This window comes from Hyla sarda, unplaced genomic scaffold (assembly GCF_029499605.1).
Source record: "Hyla sarda isolate aHylSar1 unplaced genomic scaffold, aHylSar1.hap1 scaffold_222, whole genome shotgun sequence".
NCBI lineage: Eukaryota > Metazoa > Chordata > Amphibia > Anura > Hylidae > Hyla > Hyla sarda.
The window spans coordinates 301,658-323,121 of NW_026608895.1; the positions used below are offsets into that span (position 1 = coordinate 301,658).

Here is a 21,464-nt window from a genome sequence, read left to right on the forward strand (position 1 = left end):
GCTATGCTATTGTGCACCTACCTGATGCATCAGAAGGTGCGAGGCCCTTGCTAAATTCTGTGCACAGACTTTGAGATCTATACTTTAGACTGTATCTAAACCTGCTCCAACATGGACTGACATTCTGGCCTACTTTCAGCCGATGCGACTTGTCTGTCGCTGAACAGTCGCTTTTTATGTATTCAGCACCTATGTATAATGTTGTAAAAATGCTCTAGAAGCTAAAGTCGCAGAAATGTCACACATATTTGGCCTGCAACTTTCTGTGCGACAAATTCAGACAGGAAAAATCAGTATAAATCCTTAGAAAATTATCCCCCAGTGTCTCCATCTGCTGGCGGTATTGAATAAGCATTGCTGCACTGATGGGGTATGCATTAGACGAAAAAAAAGAAGAAAAAGAAGAATAATACGCCCAGAAAAGAGGCGAAAAGGAGAAAAACGTAAAAAAACGTGAAAAAAAAGTAAGAGGAAGAGAAGGGAAAAAAAGGTGGAAATGGGTTTAAAAGTGATTTCGGCGGAGAAATATATATATATATATATATATATATATATATATATACGCGCACACACACACATATATATAAACGTATTCTCCGTTGAGATATTGCAGCCGCTGCTGTGTCCAGGCCCAGGAGCCTTAGCACTGTGCTGTGATGTCACTCAATACCACTGACATCACTAGGTGTAAACAACATCTCTCCTTTGCTGTGTATGTGACTATGGAGCTGTTTGGTGATGTCGTCTATTATGGCCTTCATAGAAGCAACAGGAGATTGTTGCATCCATCTAGAACCCTCAGAACTACAGTGCTATGATGTCACTCACTTCCACAGGCCTTGCAGAGTGTAAACAACAACAACCCAGCTTTGTTGTGTATGTAACCATAGGGATTTGTGATGTCACCTAGAACCTTCACAGCAGCGACAGCTTTATGAGGAGCATCAGCACTGCTCTGCCTGAGCAGAACCATCACCGCCATAGGTTGTCAAATAACCCGGGTTTAACCCACACAGGTAAGTCCAATGGGGTGCAGGCATGTCCTCTATGCTTACAGCTTCCCGTGGGTGTTGGTTTGATACCGTTTGGGGACAGCCAAGGAGGCATCTGCAGGCAACAAAGGTAGGTGTGTGCTTGTGTGTGTGTTTCCTATGCAGATCCTAAGCCCAGTGTCACATGCAAGTAGGAGGAGTAAGAAGGGTTCCTGGCAAATCCGGGTTATGGATTGCATTTAAAAAGGCCCCGTGGGAGTGCAATGGGCCCCTGTCTTGCTGCTTAGCAATAATGGTATGGGTTTAGGTTCTGCTGTGTGTACTGGTGGTTGACTGCCCCCCAGCCCAGAGTGTGCATGGAAAATTGTCTGGTAGCCTCCCTGACAGCAAGCAGTGATAGTGCCCATGAAGGGCACCTTGTTGGGCCCGCCCCTTTCACGGTTATCGCTTCTCGGCCTTTTGGCTAAGATCAAGTGTAGTATCTGTTCTTATCAGTTTAATATCTGATACGTCCCCTATCTGGGGACCATATATTAAATGGATTTTTGAGAACGGGGGCCGATTTCGAAGCTTGCTTCCGTCGCCCTATGCATTGACCCGATATGGCAGTATCTTCGCGTACAGTGCACCACCCCCTTACAGGGTTAAAAAGAAAGATTCCTACTTTCATTGCTACCTGCTTGCTGGCTAGCCAGCTAGCCAGCCCTGTGGGCCTTGCTGCTGCTGCAGCCAAAAAACAAAAGGTGGTGCTGCTGCTGCTTCTGCTTCTGCTTGTGTCTGGCCGCTGTTGGAGCGTCCAGGCACAGGACTTCTGCTGCTGCTGACTAAATGGCCTCCTTAATTGGATCATTTGAGTAGCCAGCACACCTGTGCAGGTAGGGCATGACATGATAGGCAGCTGCCTTGATAGCGGGTGGGTGCTGAATGTTCCTAATTGACAAAATAAGATTAATGCTTATGAAGAAATATAAAATCTCATCCCTTCCCCAATATCGCGCCACACCCCTACCCCTTAATTCCCTGGTTGAACTTGATGGACATATGTCTTTTTTCGACCGTACTAACTATGTAACTATGTAACATAACATGGGGGGGGGGGGGGTCTCCTGGCTGTTCACACAGGTGTGTCATTGCTGTACATTGACCATGCATTGCTTCTGTGGTATTGCAAAGGCAAAGACAAATGCTTCCAGCCATCCATTGCACTAATGGATTGGTCATCAGCTGGCTGTCTATGTCCCGCATCAATATAGACCAAAGTACAGAGGGTTAGGCTATGCTATTGTGCACCTACCTGATGCATCAGAAGGTGCGAGGCCCTTGCTAAATTCTGTGCACAGACTTTGAGATCTATACTTTAGACTGTATCTAAACCTGCTCCAACATGGACTGACATTCTGGCCTACTTTCAGCCGATGCGACTTGTCTGTCGCTGAACAGTCGCTTTTTATGTATTCAGCACCTATGTATAATGTTGTAAAAATGCTCTAGAAGCTAAAGTCGCAGAAATGTCACACATATTTGGCCTGCAACTTTCTGTGCGACAAATTCAGACAGGAAAAATCAGTATAAATCCTTAGAAAATTATCCCCCAGTGTCTCCATCTGCTGGCGGTATTGAATAAGCATTGCTGCACTGATGGGGTATGCATTAGACGAAAAAAAAGAAGAATAATACGCCCAGAAAAGAGGCGAAAAGGAGAAAAACGTAAAAAAAACGTGAAAAAAAAGTAAGAGGAAGAGAAGGGAAAAAAAGGTGGAAATGGGTTTAAAAGTGATTTCGGCGGAGAAATATATATATATATATATATATATATATATATATATATATATATATACGCGCACACACACACATATATATAAACGTATTCTCCGTTGAGATATTGCAGCCGCTGCTGTGTCCAGGCCCAGGAGCCTTAGCACTGTGCTGTGATGTCACTCAATACCACTGACATCACTAGGTGTAAACAACATCTCTCCTTTGCTGTGTATGTGACTATGGAGCTGTTTGGTGATGTCGTCTATTATGGCCTTCATAGAAGCAACAGGAGATTGTTGCATCCATCTAGAACCCTCAGAACTACAGTGCTATGATGTCACTCACTTCCACAGGCCTTGCAGAGTGTAAACAACAACAACCCAGCTTTGTTGTGTATGTAACCATAGGGATTTGTGATGTCACCTAGAACCTTCACAGCAGCGACAGCTTTATGAGGAGCATCAGCACTGCTCTGCCTGAGCAGAACCATCACCGCCATAGGTTGTCAAATAACCCGGGTTTAACCCACACAGGTAAGTCCAATGGGGTGCAGGCATGTCCTCTATGCTTACAGCTTCCCGTGGGTGTTGGTTTGATACCGTTTGGGGACAGCCAAGGAGGCATCTGCAGGCAACAAAGGTAGGTGTGTGCTTGTGTGTGTGTTTCCTATGCAGATCCTAAGCCCAGTGTCACATGCAAGTAGGAGGAGTAAGAAGGGTTCCTGGCAAATCCGGGTTATGGATTGCATTTAAAAAGGCCCCGTGGGAGTGCAATGGGCCCCTGTCTTGCTGCTTAGCAATAATGGTATGGGTTTAGGTTCTGCTGTGTGTACTGGTAGTTGACTGCCCCCCAGCCCAGAGTGTGCATGGAAAATTGTCTGGCAGCCTCCCTGACAGCAAGCAGTGATAGTGCCCATGAAGGGCACCTTGTTGGGCCCGCCCCTTTCACGGTTATCGCTTCTCGGCCTTTTGGCTAAGATCAAGTGTAGTATCTGCATTTGGTCTGGTCGGAAGGTGTCTGTGGTACCCCGCTTCTCGGCCTTGGGGGATTGTCTCTCCTTACGGAGGGACTTCACCCCCTTGCTGCTATTGGGGAGCGGGCTTAGTCCACGGACAACGGGTTGCGATCCCCCTGTCTCTGGGACCTTGTGTCTCAGAAGGCATTTTCGGTACGTTGAGCGTTACCTGTAGCTTCGGAAGCACCTAGGGTACCCCCGACCTCTGCCTTGGGTAAGGGTTCCGCTTTTATAGCGGGATTCCGAGCCCCTGCTGCTATTGGGGAAGGGGCTTAGTCCCTGGGTGTGGAAGATGCCGTTCTCCTGGGCTTTCCCCTCTGGGGAAATGTCGATGCGAAATACCATCCGCATAGAGGTGTCGGAGAGCCATCGTCAGTTGAAGAACCTCCGCTTCATTGCGGAGGTGATTCTTCTTGACTACTTCCGCCTCAATAGGGAGGACATCCTGTGTCTAAATGACCAGGAAAGCCGTGGCCTGTATACCGTCACCTTCACGGCCACGGCGTGTTGCGATAACATCTATGCAACCTTGTCTGGTGCGGACCAGAGGGACGATCGACTCGACGGTCTTTCGTTCCAGTTCCTCTATGGTGAGGAACATATACCGTTGGTGGTGGCTATGCACAGCCCTTATGTGACCACGGAGGATATAGCCACTTTTCTTCGGCGATACTGCGAAGAGGTGCGATTCGCAAACAAAATCTTGAACTCCGTGCGGTTCTGGAACGGCAAGAGGAAGTTCTGGGTCAAGCTCCGTAAGGATCCCGGTGGTATTGGGGGTCTTTGCCATCCGCCCCCAAATTTTGCCATCGGGAGAGTTCGGGGCTTCTTGTTCTATCCTCAAATGCCTATGTATTGCCGAAATTGCTTGAGGTTTGGCCACACCCAGGAGACCTGCGGCGCGGAGCGTGTGATTCGCTGCAATAGGTGTGGCCAAGAAGGTCACATAGCCTCAAGATGTAGCCATACGATAAGGTGCAACCTCTGCGGAGAGGAAAATCACGATTTTAATTCCTGTCCCCATAAAGCAAAAACTACGATGGGTGGGTCAAGGCTGGGCCCACCCAAAGAGGGGACAGGACAAAAGACGTCCTTTTTTAAGATGCCCAAACCCCAGATGGCAGGTACTGATGGGTCCAGGCCCAAGACCTCTGGTGCTCCATCGGGGGGCCCACCGGTGGTAGTGCTAGGGGGAGGCCATGGGGATTCCACGAAGCCCGGGCGGGTAATCGAGTTTACTGCCCGGGAAATTGAAAGACGTCGATCGACTTCCTACCTGGCTCAAGAGCCCGCCGAAACTTCTGAAGGGGGCTCACCTGTGGCGGGTGGCAGCCGACGGGCCTCGGTGGGGGCAAAGGTGGACCCAAAATTGCAGCATAAGCCAGGTACTGGCTTGGCCCAGGGTCGCCCTGCTCCGGACGAAGAGGCCCCGGTGAAAGCCCGCCGGAAGGGGAGCCAGGTGGCCAGGTCTGAGCCCGGTCCTGTTACTCCGCCTATACAGGACAGGGCCAAGAAGATAAGTGGCGCCAAACCAGGGTTTGCTGCCCCGCCAGCAGTGGACCCGGTGGGTAAAACTGGCCATCGTCGATCGATGGGGAAGTTGGAGCAACAGTCCTCAGCAACGCTTGCTGGGGAACAAGCGATGAAAACTTCCCAAGGTAGCGGCAAAGGTTCCGGAAAAGAGGCCTCACAGGCCCCTGTGCAGCAGTTCCAGTCGTCAAATGATGAAAGAAGACGCAGATCCATCAGCCGGGGGCCAGAGATTACATCGAGTGAGAGCAACACAGAGGATATGGACAGCAGTGTGACATTTAAAAGACAAAGAGAAGAAGAAGAGGAAGACATTCAAAGGAAAGCGGCGTGCCGTAGTTCGGACGAGAGCGAGCTCAGGGTCGGGGCATCATCGATCTCAAGCTCCGACCCTCAGAACATCAAGGAGCTGATGACCCCGCAGGCGGGGGATGACGGTACGCAGCTTATTATTGACTTTGATTCTCCAAGCACTGACTCTCCATAAACTATGCCTATCCCTGTAAAAATTGCCTCACTCAATGTGAGGTCCTTAAAGAGCCCTGATCGCAGGGCTGCTTTATTTTCTTATCTAGAGACATGTGACTTTGACCTTTGCCTGCTACAAGAATGTGGAATCCCTAGTAAAATGGACTATAAAGACTTAAAAGAAGACTGGAAGCTGGGCCCATCCATATGGTCCGGTGCAAATGACTGTCGTTCTGTGGGTGTTGGGCTGCTCTGCCGAGGCCAGTCCTTTTCTATTCATACAGTAACTGAGATTGTGCCTGGCAGAGCTCTTTTAATTCATCTATATTTTAATGGACTTTTAATTCGTGTTTTAAATGTGTATGCCCCTCCTGATAAACAGGATCGGGCAGAACTATTTGAAATTTTACCACTGTTTTGTGTTGGGTCTTCTCCCCTGCTGGTGGGAGGTGATTTTAACTGCATACGTGATGGGGAACACCGGCAGGGTGGGGATATTAATCGTAAAGACCGCACTTCTTACCTGCTTAAAAATTTTATTGATGATTTTAATTTGAAAGATTGCTGGAAGGATCTCTTGCCGGAGGACCCGGGCGCCACATGGTCCAATGGAAGAGTGAGCTCCAGAATCGATTTTATTTTTTCCTCTAGAGCTTTTAAACCCCTGAAATGCACGCTCGAGCAGAATATCTTCTCTGATCATAAGCTCCTCTTGGTGGGCCTGGAGCTAGAGGGGGAGCAAAAAGCAAAAAGGGGCCTCTGGAGATTAAACACCACACTCCTAGAGGACCCTGAGATAAAAGAGGAGTTTGTGCGGACCTACCAGTGCTGGCAATCACAAAGAAAACCCCACGAGCCTATGCTGCACTGGTGGGAGGGCACCAAATCTAAAATCAGATTTTTTTTTATCAAAGCAGGTAAGAAGGAAGGCAAAAATGGAAAAACAGTGGTTTTATGTTCTTAACATGCGTTTAAATGTACTTTTTAAATTGAAAGAAGCTGGTATGGATGTAGAAAATGATATTTTAAACCTTAAAACTGAAATAAAACATGCCATAGAAAAGAAAGGGAAACAAATCATTTTTAACTCACATGTGCAGCACCTGGAGGAGGGCGAGAAATGTTCCCGTTTCTTTTTTAAAAAAGTGATGAATAGGAGGGATATCATCCAAAACCTTGAGGGTGAATCCACTCCAAAAGGCATGTTAGATGCAGTTTTTAACTTCTACCAGCTTCTTTTTAATAAGAAAGATCTTAATCCATCCTTTTTAGAACATGTTCTTAATTCCCTTGATTTTAAGCTAGATGTTTTAGACCAGGAGGTTTTATCCCGTGATCTTAACTTAGATGAACTTTTATTTGTTTTTAAAAGTTTTTCTAGTGGGAAGGCCCCTGGGGAAGATGGTTTACCCATCGAATTTTATTTAGCTTTTTGGGATATTTTAAAGGATGATATGGTTTTATTGTATAAAGAAACTTTTATTGTTAATGAACTTCCCCCTTCCTGGAGGAGGGGGATTGTATCATTACTTTTTAAAAAAGGTGAAAAGGATATGCTAAAAAATTGGCGCCCCATCACACTTTTAAATGTCGATTATAAAGTTTTAGCCAAGTTATTAGCTGTCCGTTTTAAACCTTTTATTCATAAATTAATTCACCCAAATCAGGTTTGTGGGGTACCTGGAAGGTCTATAGCTGAATCCCTAAATATTTTAAGAGATGTTTTATGGTATTTTAAGGATAGAAATCAAACTGTAGCAATTTTATCCTTAGACTTTGAAAAAGCCTTTGATAGGGTCTCCCATGAATACCTGTTTTTAGTTCTTAAAAAGATGGCAGTGCCTGAAACGATTTTAAGCCGAATCATGCTTTTATACCGATCCTGTTTTAGTCAAGTCTCTGTTAATGGCTTTTTAACCAGCGGTGTTCCTCTTTTATCAGGTGTCAAACAGGGCTGCCCCCTGTCCCCACTCCTTTTTATTTGCGCAATCGAACCACTGATGGCCCTCCTCAGAAAAGACTGGGTAGTAAGAGGCGTACCGATACCTGGTGGAGGAGGGACCCATCTAAAGGTGTTGGGGTACATGGATGATGTCACCATACTGTGCCCGGACTCTCCATCCATGAGGGGGGCATTGAGGAACACCAGCTATTTCTGCGAGGTCTCTGGTTTTAAGCTAAACACAGATAAATGTGACTGTTTTTATATTGGCTCCTGGGATTCATCCATCACCCCAGGAGTCACAATGCAACAGGATCAAATTAAAGTTTTAGGTATTGTTTTTAACCAGGTCAATGATGGGAGCCCTAACTGGGATTCAGCTATAGCTAAGATTGAGAAGAAGATTTTAATGTGGAATCTTAGAAACCTTACCATGGAGGGGAAGATTTTAATAATAAAGATGGTTTTACTCCCTATTATGCTATACATTGCCATGGTATTTCCTCCATCTATTTTATACATTAAAAAAGTAACTAGAATTGTTTTTACCTTTTTATGGGGTTCAAAAATGGAGAAATTAAAGCGTGATTTTATGTACAAAAGTAAAGATAATGGCGGGAAAGATGTTCCTAACCTTTTTACTTTCTTTTACATAAAGTATTTCTGTTTCTGTTTTAAAATTATTAAATCCGATGGCATTTTTAGCTGCTTTTTAAGGTACGCTGCGGGCATGGTTTTTAAAAGATGGTTGCGCATCCCTCTGAACGCTCCGGTGCTTCTGTGTCCCCCAAAACATTATGTGGTGTTGGAAAAGACAGTCAGGCTCCTAGGTCTCCAAGATTTGGAGCCTGACATACTGGGGGACCAGAGAAAGGTATCAAAGGTCCTCAGGCGGAGTGAGGTTACCCTGGCAGTGTCCAATTTCACACAGGCAAGATCCAAAAAGGTATGGCGGAACGTGTACGGGAAGTTTCTGGCGAATGTACACAGGGATCTTGCCTGGGCAATCGTCCACCAGTGCCTCCCTACTCGTGAGTTCCAGCACAGGCGAGGACTGGTGGCGAGAGCCAAGTGCCCGAGAGATGGCTGCGGAGTGGACGAAACGGTGCTGCACATATTTTGGAACTGCCCTTTTGCACGGGAGCTTTGGAGGAAGGTAGGCCCACTTTTGAAGTGGGCCTGCGGCCTAAAAGATTTTAATCACGAATGTGTCTTTTACGGTCTTTTTAACTGCCCCAATTTTAAACAGCAGATGATCTGCTGGATGATTATTAATTGTTTTAAAAATGCCATCTGGAAAGTTAGGAACATCTTACTTTTTAAACATGATTTTATTGATGTTAAAAACTGTATAAAGCTGGCCCTGAGTGAGATGTACATCTATTACCTAAGAGACAAGAAACAGTTGGGGGCCAGCGAGGCAGCATCCATGTGGTGTCTGCCTCTATGGAACGAAATAACAGTATAATCAGTTTTTATGATATTTGTATAATGTTTTATCCTGCCATTTTTATTTTTTCTCCTTTTATTACTGGTTTTATTATTTGTATTTTAAAACTTTTGTGAACCTTTTATTATTTTGCATTTTAAATTTTGTATGGTTTCTTATTTATTCAATAAAATTTTGTTGAAACCTTATCTGTTCTTATCAGTTTAATATCTGATACGTCCCCTATCTGGGGACCATATATTAAATGGATTTTTGAGAACGGGGGCCGATTTCGAAGCTTGCTTCCGTCGCCCTATGCATTGACCCGATATGGCAGTATCTTCGGGTACAGTGCACCACCCCCTTACAGGGTTAAAAAGAAAGATTCCTACTTTCATTGCTACCTGCTTGCTGGCTAGCCAGCTAGCCAGCCCTGTGGGCCTTGCTGCTGCTGCAGCCAAAAAACAAAAGGTGGTGCTGCTGCTGCTTCTGCTTCTGCTTGTGTCTGGCCGCTGTTGGAGCGTCCAGGCACAGGACTTCTGCTGCTGCTGACTAAATGGCCTCCTTAATTGGATCATTTGAGTAGCCAGCACACCTGTGCAGGTAGGGCATGACATGATAGGCAGCTGCCTTGATAGCGGGTGGGTGCTGAATGTTCCTAATTGACAAAATAAGATTAATGCTTATGAAGAAATATAAAATCTCATCCCTTCCCCAATATCGCGCCACACCCCTACCCCTTAATTCCCTGGTTGAACTTGATGGACATATGTCTTTTTTCGACCGTACTAACTATGTAACTATGTAACATAACATGGGGGGGGGGGGGGTCTCCTGGCTGTTCACACAGGTGTGTCATTGCTGTACATTGACCATGCATTGCTTCTGTGGTATTGCAAAGGCAAAGACAAATGCTTCCAGCCATCCATTGCACTAATGGATTGGTCATCAGCTGGCTGTCTATGTCCCGCATCAATATAGACCAAAGTACAGAGGGTTAGGCTATGCTATTGTGCACCTACCTGATGCATCAGAAGGTGCGAGGCCCTTGCTAAATTCTGTGCACAGACTTTGAGATCTATACTTTAGACTGTATCTAAACCTGCTCCAACATGGACTGACATTCTGGCCTACTTTCAGCCGATGCGACTTGTCTGTCGCTGAACAGTCGCTTTTTATGTATTCAGCACCTATGTATAATGTTGTAAAAATGCTCTAGAAGCTAAAGTCGCAGAAATGTCACACATATTTGGCCTGCAACTTTCTGTGCGACAAATTCAGACAGGAAAAATCAGTATAAATCCTTAGAAAATTATCCCCCAGTGTCTCCATCTGCTGGCGGTATTGAATAAGTATTGCTGCACTGATGGGGTATGCATTAGACGAAAAAAAAGAAGAAAAAGAAGAATAATACGCCCAGAAAAGAGGCGAAAAGGAGAAAAACGTAAAAAAACGTGAAAAAAAAGTAAGAGGAAGAGAAGGGAAAAAAAGGTGGAAATGGGTTTAAAAGTGATTTCGGCGGAGAAATATATATATATATATATATATATATATATATATATACGCGCACACACACACATATATATAAACGTATTCTCCGTTGAGATATTGCAGCCGCTGCTGTGTCCAGGCCCAGGAGCCTTAGCACTGTGCTGTGATGTCACTCAATACCACTGACATCACTAGGTGTAAACAACATCTCTCCTTTGCTGTGTATGTGACTATGGAGCTGTTTGGTGATGTCGTCTATTATGGCCTTCATAGAAGCAACAGGAGATTGTTGCATCCATCTAGAACCCTCAGAACTACAGTGCTATGATGTCACTCACTTCCACAGGCCTTGCAGAGTGTAAACAACAACAACCCAGCTTTGTTGTGTATGTAACCATAGGGATTTGTGATGTCACCTAGAACCTTCACAGCAGCGACAGCTTTATGAGGAGCATCAGCACTGCTCTGCCTGAGCAGAACCATCACCGCCATAGGTTGTCAAATAACCCGGGTTTAACCCACACAGGTAAGTCCAATGGGGTGCAGGCATGTCCTCTATGCTTACAGCTTCCCGTGGGTGTTGGTTTGATACCGTTTGGGGACAGCCAAGGAGGCATCTGCAGGCAACAAAGGTAGGTGTGTGCTTGTGTGTGTGTTTCCTATGCAGATCCTAAGCCCAGTGTCACATGCAAGTAGGAGGAGTAAGAAGGGTTCCTGGCAAATCCGGGTTATGGATTGCATTTAAAAAGGCCCCGTGGGAGTGCAATGGGCCCCTGTCTTGCTGCTTAGCAATAATGGTATGGGTTTAGGTTCTGCTGTGTGTACTGGTGGTTGACTGCCCCCCAGCCCAGAGTGTGCATGGAAAATTGTCTGGCAGCCTCCCTGACAGCAAGCAGTGATAGTGCCCATGAAGGGCACCTTGTTGGGCCCGCCCCTTTCACGGTTATCGCTTCTCGGCCTTTTGGCTAAGATCAAGTGTAGTATCTGTTCTTATCAGTTTAATATCTGATACGTCCCCTATCTGGGGACCATATATTAAATGGATTTTTGAGAATGGGGGCCGATTTCGAAGCTTGCTTCCGTCGCCCTATGCATTGACCCGATATGGCAGTATCTTCGGGTACAGTGCACCACCCCCTTACAGGGTTAAAAAGAAAGATTCCTACTTTCATTGCTACCTGCTTGCTGGCTAGCCAGCTAGCCAGCCCTGTGGGCCTTGCTGCTGCTGCAGCCAAAAAACAAAAGGTGGTGCTGCTGCTGCTTCTGCTTCTGCTTGTGTCTGGCCGCTGTTGGAGCGTCCAGGCACAGGACTTCTGCTGCTGCTGACTAAATGGCCTCCTTAATTGGATCATTTTAGTAGCCAGCACACCTGTGCAGGTAGGGCATGACATGATAGGCAGCTGCCTTGATAGCGGGTGGGTGCTGAATGTTCCTAATTGACAAAATAAGATTAATGCTTATGAAGAAATATAAAATCTCATCCCTTCCCCAATATCGCGCCACACCCCTACCCCTTAATTCCCTGGTTGAACTTGATGGACATATGTCTTTTTTCGACCGTACTAACTATGTAACTATGTAACATAACATGGGGGGGGGGGGGGTCTCCTGGCTGTTCACACAGGTGTGTCATTGCTGTACATTGACCATGCATTGCTTCTGTGGTATTGCAAAGGCAAAGACAAATGCTTCCAGCCATCCATTGCACTAATGGATTGGTCATCAGCTGGCTGTCTATGTCCCGCATCAATATAGACCAAAGTACAGAGGGTTAGGCTATGCTATTGTGCACCTACCTGATGCATCAGAAGGTGCGAGGCCCTTGCTAAATTCTGTGCACAGACTTTGAGATCTATACTTTAGACTGTATCTAAACCTGCTCCAACATGGACTGACATTCTGGCCTACTTTCAGCCGATGCGACTTGTCTGTCGCTGAACAGTCGCTTTTTATGTATTCAGCACCTATGTATAATGTTGTAAAAATGCTCTAGAAGCTAAAGTCGCAGAAATGTCACACATATTTGGCCTGCAACTTTCTGTGCGACAAATTCAGACAGGAAAAATCAGTATAAATCCTTAGAAAATTATCCCCCAGTGTCTCCATCTGCTGGCGGTATTGAATAAGCATTGCTGCACTGATGGGGTATGCATTAGACGAAAAAAAAGAAGAAAAAGAAGAATAATACGCCCAGAAAAGAGGCGAAAAGGAGAAAAACGTAAAAAAACGTGAAAAAAAAGTAAGAGGAAGAGAAGGGAAAAAAAGGTGGAAATGGGTTTAAAAGTGATTTCGGCGGAGAAATATATATATATATATATATATATATATATATATATATATATATACGCGCACACACACACATATATATAAACGTATTCTCCGTTGAGATATTGCAGCCGCTGCTGTGTCCAGGCCCAGGAGCCTTAGCACTGTGCTGTGATGTCACTCAATACCACTGACATCACTAGGTGTAAACAACATCTCTCCTTTGCTGTGTATGTGACTATGGAGCTGTTTGGTGATGTCGTCTATTATGGCCTTCATAGAAGCAACAGGAGATTGTTGCATCCATCTAGAACCCTCAGAACTACAGTGCTATGATGTCACTCACTTCCACAGGCCTTGCAGAGTGTAAACAACAACAACCCAGCTTTGTTGTGTATGTAACCATAGGGATTTGTGATGTCACCTAGAACCTTCACAGCAGCGACAGCTTTATGAGGAGCATCAGCACTGCTCTGCCTGAGCAGAACCATCACCGCCATAGGTTGTCAAATAACCCGGGTTTAACCCACACAGGTAAGTCCAATGGGGTGCAGGCATGTCCTCTATGCTTACAGCTTCCCGTGGGTGTTGGTTTGATACCGTTTGGGGACAGCCAAGGAGGCATCTGCAGGCAACAAAGGTAGGTGTGTGCTTGTGTGTGTGTTTCCTATGCAGATCCTAAGCCCAGTGTCACATGCAAGTAGGAGGAGTAAGAAGGGTTCCTGGCAAATCCGGGTTATGGATTGCATTTAAAAAGGCCCCGTGGGAGTGCAATGGGCCCCTGTCTTGCTGCTTAGCAATAATGGTATGGGTTTAGGTTCTGCTGTGTGTACTGGTGGTTGACTGCCCCCCAGCCCAGAGTGTGCATGGAAAATTGTCTGGTAGCCTCCCTGACAGCAAGCAGTGATAGTGCCCATGAAGGGCACCTTGTTGGGCCCGCCCCTTTCACGGTTATCGCTTCTCGGCCTTTTGGCTAAGATCAAGTGTAGTATCTGTTCTTATCAGTTTAATATCTGATACGTCCCCTATCTGGGGACCATATATTAAATGGATTTTTGAGAACGGGGGCCGATTTCGAAGCTTGCTTCCGTCGCCCTATGCATTGACCCGATATGGCAGTATCTTCGCGTACAGTGCACCACCCCCTTACAGGGTTAAAAAGAAAGATTCCTACTTTCATTGCTACCTGCTTGCTGGCTAGCCAGCTAGCCAGCCCTGTGGGCCTTGCTGCTGCTGCAGCCAAAAAACAAAAGGTGGTGCTGCTGCTGCTTCTGCTTCTGCTTGTGTCTGGCCGCTGTTGGAGCGTCCAGGCACAGGACTTCTGCTGCTGCTGACTAAATGGCCTCCTTAATTGGATCATTTGAGTAGCCAGCACACCTGTGCAGGTAGGGCATGACATGATAGGCAGCTGCCTTGATAGCGGGTGGGTGCTGAATGTTCCTAATTGACAAAATAAGATTAATGCTTATGAAGAAATATAAAATCTCATCCCTTCCCCAATATCGCGCCACACCCCTACCCCTTAATTCCCTGGTTGAACTTGATGGACATATGTCTTTTTTCGACCGTACTAACTATGTAACTATGTAACATAACATGGGGGGGGGGGGGGGTCTCCTGGCTGTTCACACAGGTGTGTCATTGCTGTACATTGACCATGCATTGCTTCTGTGGTATTGCAAAGGCAAAGACAAATGCTTCCAGCCATCCATTGCACTAATGGATTGGTCATCAGCTGGCTGTCTATGTCCCGCATCAATATAGACCAAAGTACAGAGGGTTAGGCTATGCTATTGTGCACCTACCTGATGCATCAGAAGGTGCGAGGCCCTTGCTAAATTCTGTGCACAGACTTTGAGATCTATACTTTAGACTGTATCTAAACCTGCTCCAACATGGACTGACATTCTGGCCTACTTTCAGCCGATGCGACTTGTCTGTCGCTGAACAGTCGCTTTTTATGTATTCAGCACCTATGTATAATGTTGTAAAAATGCTCTAGAAGCTAAAGTCGCAGAAATGTCACACATATTTGGCCTGCAACTTTCTGTGCGACAAATTCAGACAGGAAAAATCAGTATAAATCCTTAGAAAATTATCCCCCAGTGTCTCCATCTGCTGGCGGTATTGAATAAGCATTGCTGCACTGATGGGGTATGCATTAGACGAAAAAAAAGAAGAATAATACGCCCAGAAAAGAGGCGAAAAGGAGAAAAACGTAAAAAAACTTGAAAAAAAAGTAAGAGGAAGAGAAGGGAAAAAAAGGTGGAAATGGGTTTAAAAGTGATTTCGGCGGAGAAATATATATATATATATATATATATATATATATATATATATATATATATACGCGCACACACACACATATATATAAACGTATTCTCCGTTGAGATATTGCAGCCGCTGCTGTGTCCAGGCCCAGGAGCCTTAGCACTGTGCTGTGATGTCACTCAATACCACTGACATCACTAGGTGTAAACAACATCTCTCCTTTGCTGTGTATGTGACTATGGAGCTGTTTGGTGATGTCGTCTATTATGGCCTTCATAGAAGCAACAGGAGATTGTTGCATCCATCTAGAACCCTCAGAACTACAGTGCTATGATGTCACTCACTTCCACAGGCCTTGCAGAGTGTAAACAACAACAACCCAGCTTTGTTGTGTATGTAACCATAGGGATTTGTGATGTCACCTAGAACCTTCACAGCAGCGACAGCTTTATGAGGAGCATCAGCACTGCTCTGCCTGAGCAGAACCATCACCGCCATAGGTTGTCAAATAACCCGGGTTTAACCCACACAGGTAAGTCCAATGGGGTGCAGGCATGTCCTCTATGCTTACAGCTTCCCGTGGGTGTTGGTTTGATACCGTTTGGGGACAGCCAAGGAGGCATCTGCAGGCAACAAAGGTAGGTGTGTGCTTGTGTGTGTGTTTCCTATGCAGATCCTAAGCCCAGTGTCACATGCAAGTAGGAGGAGTAAGAAGGGTTCCTGGCAAATCCGGGTTATGGATTGCATTTAAAAAGGCCCCGTGGGAGTGCAATGGGCCCCTGTCTTGCTGCTTAGCAATAATGGTATGGGTTTAGGTTCTGCTGTGTGTACTGGTGGTTGACTGCCCCCCAGCCCAGAGTGTGCATGGAAAATTGTCTGGCAGCCTCCCTGACAGCAAGCAGTGATAGTGCCCATGAAGGGCACCTTGTTGGGCCCGCCCCTTTCACGGTTATCGCTTCTCGGCCTTTTGGCTAAGATCAAGTGTAGTATCTGTTCTTATCAGTTTAATATCTGATACGTCCCCTATCTGGGGACCATATATTAAATGGATTTTTGAGAACGGGGGCCGATTTCGAAGCTTGCTTCCGTCGCCCTATGCATTGACCCGATATGGCAGTATCTTCGGGTACAGTGCACCACCCCCTTACAGGGTTAAAAAGAAAGATTCCTACTTTCATTGCTACCTGCTTGCTGGCTAGCCAGCTAGCCAGCCCTGTGGGCCTTGCTGCTGCTGCAGCCAAAAAACAAAAGGTGGTGCTGCTGCTGCTTCTGCTTCTGCTTGTGTCTGGCCGCCGTTGGAGCGTCCAGGCACAGGACTTCTGCTGCTGCTGACTAAATGGCCTCCTTAATTGGATCATTTGAGTAGCCAGCACACCTGTGCAGGTAGGGCATGACATGATAGGCAGCTGCCTTGATAGCGGGTGGGTGCTGAATGTTCCTAATTGACAAAATAAGATTAATGCTTATGAAGAAATATAAAATCTCATCCCTTTCCCAATATCGCGCCACACCCCTACCCCTTAATTCCCTGGTTGAACTTGATGGACATATGTCTTTTTTCGACCGTACTAACTATGTAACTATGTAACATAACATGGGGGGGGGGGGGGGTCTCCTGGCTGTTCACACAGGTGTGTCATTGCTGTACATTGACCATGCATTGCTTCTGTGGTATTGCAAAGGCAAAGACAAATGCTTCCAGCCATCCATTGCACTAATGGATTGGTCATCAGCTGGCTGTCTATGTCCCGCATCAATATAGACCAAAGTACAGAGGGTTAGGCTATGCTATTGTGCACCTACCTGATGCATCAGAAGGTGCGAGGCCCTTGCTAAATTCTGTGCACAGACTTTGAGATCTATACTTTAGACTGTATCTAAACCTGCTCCAACATGGACTGACATTCTGGCCTACTTTCAGCCGATGCGACTTGTCTGTCGCTGAACAGTCGCTTTTTATGTATTCAGCACCTATGTATAATGTTGTAAAAATGCTCTAGAAGCTAAAGTCGCAGAAATGTCACACATATTTGGCCTGCAACTTTCTGTGCGACAAATTCAGACAGGAAAAATCAGTATAAATCCTTAGAAAATTATCCCCCAGTGTCTCCATCTGCTGGCGGTATTGAATAAGTATTGCTGCACTGATGGGGTATGCATTAGACGAAAAAAAAGAAGAAAAAGAAGAATAATACGCCCAGAAAAGAGGCGAAAAGGAGAAAAACGTAAAAAAACGTGAAAAAAAAGTAAGAGGAAGAGAAGGGAAAAAAAGGTGGAAATGGGTTTAAAAGTGATTTCGGCGGAGAAATATATATATATATATATATATATATATATATATATATATATATATACGCGCACACACACACATATATATAAACGTATTCTCCGTTGAGATATTGCAGCCGCTGCTGTGTCCAGGCCCAGGAGCCTTAGCACTGTGCTGTGATGTCACTCAATACCACTGACATCACTAGGTGTAAACAACATCTCTCCTTTGCTGTGTATGTGACTATGGAGCTGTTTGGTGATGTCGTCTATTATGGCCTTCATAGAAGCAACAGGAGATTGTTGCATCCATCTAGAACCCTCAGAACTACAGTGCTATGATGTCACTCACTTCCACAGGCCTTGCAGAGTGTAAACAACAACAACCCAGCTTTGTTGTGTATGTAACCATAGGGATTTGTGATGTCACCTAGAACCTTCACAGCAGCGACAGCTTTATGAGGAGCATCAGCACTGCTCTGCCTGAGCAGAACCATCACCGCCATAGGTTGTCAAATAACCCGGGTTTAACCCACACAGGTAAGTCCAATGGGGTGCAGGCATGTCCTCTATGCTTACAGCTTCCCGTGGGTGTTGGTTTGATACCGTTTGGGGACAGCCAAGGAGGCATCTGCAGGCAACAAAGGTAGGTGTGTGCTTGTGTGTGTGTTTCCTATGCAGATCCTAAGCCCAGTGTCACATGCAAGTAGGAGGAGTAAGAAGGGTTCCTGGCAAATCCGGGTTATGGATTGCATTTAAAAAGGCCCCGTGGGAGTGCAATGGGCCCCTGTCTTGCTGCTTAGCAATAATGGTATGGGTTTAGGTTCTGCTGTGTGTACTGGTAGTTGACTGCCCCCCAGCCCAGAGTGTGCATGGAAAATTGTCTGGCAGCCTCCCTGACAGCAAGCAGTGATAGTGCCCATGAAGGGCACCTTGTTGGGCCCGCCCCTTTCACGGTTATCGCTTCTCGGCCTTTTGGCTAAGATCAAGTGTAGTATCTGCATTTGGTCTGGTCGGAAGGTGTCTGTGGTACCCCGCTTCTCGGCCTTGGGGGATTGTCTCTCCTTACGGAGGGACTTCACCCCCTTGCTGCTATTGGGGAGCGGGCTTAGTCCACGGACAACGGGTTGCGATCCCCCTGTCTCTGGGACCTTGTGTCTCAGAAGGCATTTTCGGTACGTTGAGCGTTACCTGTAGCTTCGGAAGCACCTAGGGTACCCCCGACCTCTGCCTTGGGTAAGGGTTCCGCTTTTATAGCGGGATTCCGAGCCCCTGCTGCTATTGGGGAAGGGGCTTAGTCCCTGGGTGTGGAAGATGCCGTTCTCCTGGGCTTTCCCCTCTGGGGAAATGTCGATGCGAAATACCATCCGCATAGAGGTGTCGGAGAGCCATCGTCAGTTGAAGAACCTCCGCTTCATTGCGGAGGTGATTCTTCTTGACTACTTCCGCCTCAATAGGGAGGACATCCTGTGTCTAAATGACCAGGAAAGCCGTGGCCTGTATACCGTCACCTTCACGGCCACGGCGTGTTGCGATAACATCTATGCAACCTTGTCTGGTGCGGACCAGAGGGACGATCGACTCGACGGTCTTTCGTTCCAGTTCCTCTATGGTGAGGAACATATACCGTTGGTGGTGGCTATGCACAGCCCTTATGTGACCACGGAGGATATAGCCACTTTTCTTCGGCGATACTGCGAAGAGGTGCGATTCGCAAACAAAATCTTGAACTCCGTGCGGTTCTGGAACGGCAAGAGGAAGTTCTGGGTCAAGCTCCGTAAGGATCCCGGTGGTATTGGGGGTCTTTGCCATCCGCCCCCAAATTTTGCCATCGGGAGAGTTCGGGGCTTCTTGTTCTATCCTCAAATGCCTATGTATTGCCGAAATTGCTTGAGGTTTGGCCACACCCAGGAGACCTGCGGCGCGGAGCGTGTGATTCGCTGCAATAGGTGTGGCCAAGAAGGTCACATAGCCTCAAGATGTAGCCATACGATAAGGTGCAACCTCTGCGGAGAGGAAAATCACGATTTTAATTCCTGTCCCCATAAAGCAAAAACTACGATGGGTGGGTCAAGGCTGGGCCCACCCAAAGAGGGGACAGGACAAAAGACGTCCTTTTTTAAGATGCCCAAACCCCAGATGGCAGGTACTGATGGGTCCAGGCCCAAGACCTCTGGTGCTCCATCGGGGGGCCCACCGGTGGTAGTGCTAGGGGGAGGCCATGGGGATTCCACGAAGCCCGGGCGGGTAATCGAGTTTACTGCCCGGGAAATTGAAAGACGTCGATCGACTTCCTACCTGGCTCAAGAGCCCGCCGAAACTTCTGAAGGGGGCTCACCTGTGGCGGGTGGCAGCCGACGGGCCTCGGTGGGGGCAAAGGTGGACCCAAAATTGCAGCATAAGCCAGGTACTGGCTTGGCCCAGGGTCGCCCTGCTCCGGACGAAGAGGCCCCGGTGAAAGCCCGCCGGAAGGGGAGCCAGGTGGCCAGGTCTGAGCCCGGTCCTGTTACTCCGCCTATACAGGACAGGGCCAAGAAGATAAGTGGCGCCAAACCAGGGTTTGCTGCCCCGCCAGCAGTGGACCCGGTGGGTAAAACTGGCCATCGTCGATCGATGGGGAAGTTGGAGCAACAGTCCTCAGCAACGCTTGCTGGGGAACAAGCGATGAAAACTTCCCAAGGTAGCGGCAAAGGTTCCGGAAAAGAGGCCTCACAGGCCCCTGTGCAGCAGTTCCAGTCGTCAAATGATGAAAGAAGACGCAGATCCATCAGCCGGGGGCCAGAGATTACATCGAGTGAGAGCAACACAGAGGATATGGACAGCAGTGTGACATTTAAAAGACAAAGAGAAGAAGAAGAGGAAGACATTCAAAGGAAAGCGGCGTGCCGTAGTTCGGACGAGAGCGAGCTCAGGGTCGGGGCATCATCGATCTCAAGCTCCGACCCTCAGAACATCAAGGAGCTGATGACCCCGCAGGCGGGGGATGACGGTACGCAGCTTATTATTGACTTTGATTCTCCAAGCACTGACTCTCCATAAACTATGCCTATCCCTGTAAAAATTGCCTCACTCAATGTGAGGTCCTTAAAGAGCCCTGATCGCAGGGCTGCTTTATTTTCTTATCTAGAGACATGTGACTTTGACCTTTGCCTGCTACAAGAATGTGGAATCCCTAGTAAAATGGACTATAAAGACTTAAAAGAAGACTGGAAGCTGGGCCCATCCATATGGTCCGGTGCAAATGACTGTCGTTCTGTGGGTGTTGGGCTGCTCTGCCGAGGCCAGTCCTTTTCTATTCATACAGTAACTGAGATTGTGCCTGGCAGAGCTCTTTTAATTCATCTATATTTTAATGGACTTTTAATTCGTGTTTTAAATGTGTATGCCCCTCCTGATAAACAGGATCGGGCAGAACTATTTGAAATTTTACCACTGTTTTGTGTTGGGTCTTCTCCCCTGCTGGTGGGAGGTGATTTTAACTGCATACGTGATGGGGAACACCGGCAGGGTGGGGATATTAATCGTAAAGACCGCACTTCTTACCTGCTTAAAAATTTTATTGATGATTTTAATTTGAAAGATTGCTGGAAGGATCTCTTGCCGGAGGACCCGGGCGCCACATGGTCCAATGGAAGAGTGAGCTCCAGAATCGATTTTATTTTTTCCTCTAGAGCTTTTAAACCCCTGAAATGCACGCTCGAGCAGAATATCTTCTCTGATCATAAGCTCCTCTTGGTGGGCCTGGAGCTAGAGGGGGAGCAAAAAGCAAAAAGGGGCCTCTGGAGATTAAACACCACACTCCTAGAGGACCCTGAGATAAAAGAGGAGTTTGTGCGGACCTACCAGTGCTGGCAATCACAAAGAAAACCCCACGAGCCTATGCTGCACTGGTGGGAGGGCACCAAATCTAAAATCAGATTTTTTTTTATCAAAGCAGGTAAGAAGAAGGCAAAAATGGAAAAACAGTGGTTTTATGTTCTTAACATGCGTTTAAATGTACTTTTTAAATTGAAAGAAGCTGGTATGGATGTAGAA

The 21,464-nt window shown here is 46.7% G+C and overlaps 5 non-coding genes and 2 pseudogenes across 5 annotated transcripts; all 7 read left to right on the forward strand.

Annotated features, from left to right (window-relative positions):
- Positions 1-1,435: 1,435 nt before the first annotated feature.
- LOC130320797 (U2 spliceosomal RNA) lies at positions 1,436-1,626 on the forward strand. The gene has a single exon (XR_008866644.1). It is a non-coding gene; the product is annotated as a U2 spliceosomal RNA (small nuclear RNA).
- Positions 1,627-3,702: 2,076 nt separating this feature from the next.
- LOC130320841 (U2 spliceosomal RNA) lies at positions 3,703-3,920 on the forward strand (annotated as a pseudogene).
- A 5,390-nt stretch (positions 3,921-9,310) lies between these two features.
- Positions 9,311-9,496, forward strand: LOC130320806 (U2 spliceosomal RNA). Its single transcript, XR_008866652.1, has one exon. It is a non-coding gene; the product is annotated as a U2 spliceosomal RNA (small nuclear RNA).
- A 2,074-nt stretch (positions 9,497-11,570) lies between these two features.
- Positions 11,571-11,761, forward strand: LOC130320724 (U2 spliceosomal RNA). Its single transcript, XR_008866579.1, has one exon. It is a non-coding gene; the product is annotated as a U2 spliceosomal RNA (small nuclear RNA).
- A 2,082-nt stretch (positions 11,762-13,843) lies between these two features.
- Positions 13,844-14,034, forward strand: LOC130320799 (U2 spliceosomal RNA). The gene has a single exon (XR_008866646.1). It is a non-coding gene; the product is annotated as a U2 spliceosomal RNA (small nuclear RNA).
- A 2,078-nt stretch (positions 14,035-16,112) lies between these two features.
- LOC130320753 (U2 spliceosomal RNA) lies at positions 16,113-16,303 on the forward strand. The gene has a single exon (XR_008866604.1). It is a non-coding gene; the product is annotated as a U2 spliceosomal RNA (small nuclear RNA).
- Positions 16,304-18,388: 2,085 nt separating this feature from the next.
- LOC130320842 (U2 spliceosomal RNA) lies at positions 18,389-18,606 on the forward strand (annotated as a pseudogene).
- The last annotated feature ends 2,858 nt before the right edge of the window (positions 18,607-21,464 follow it).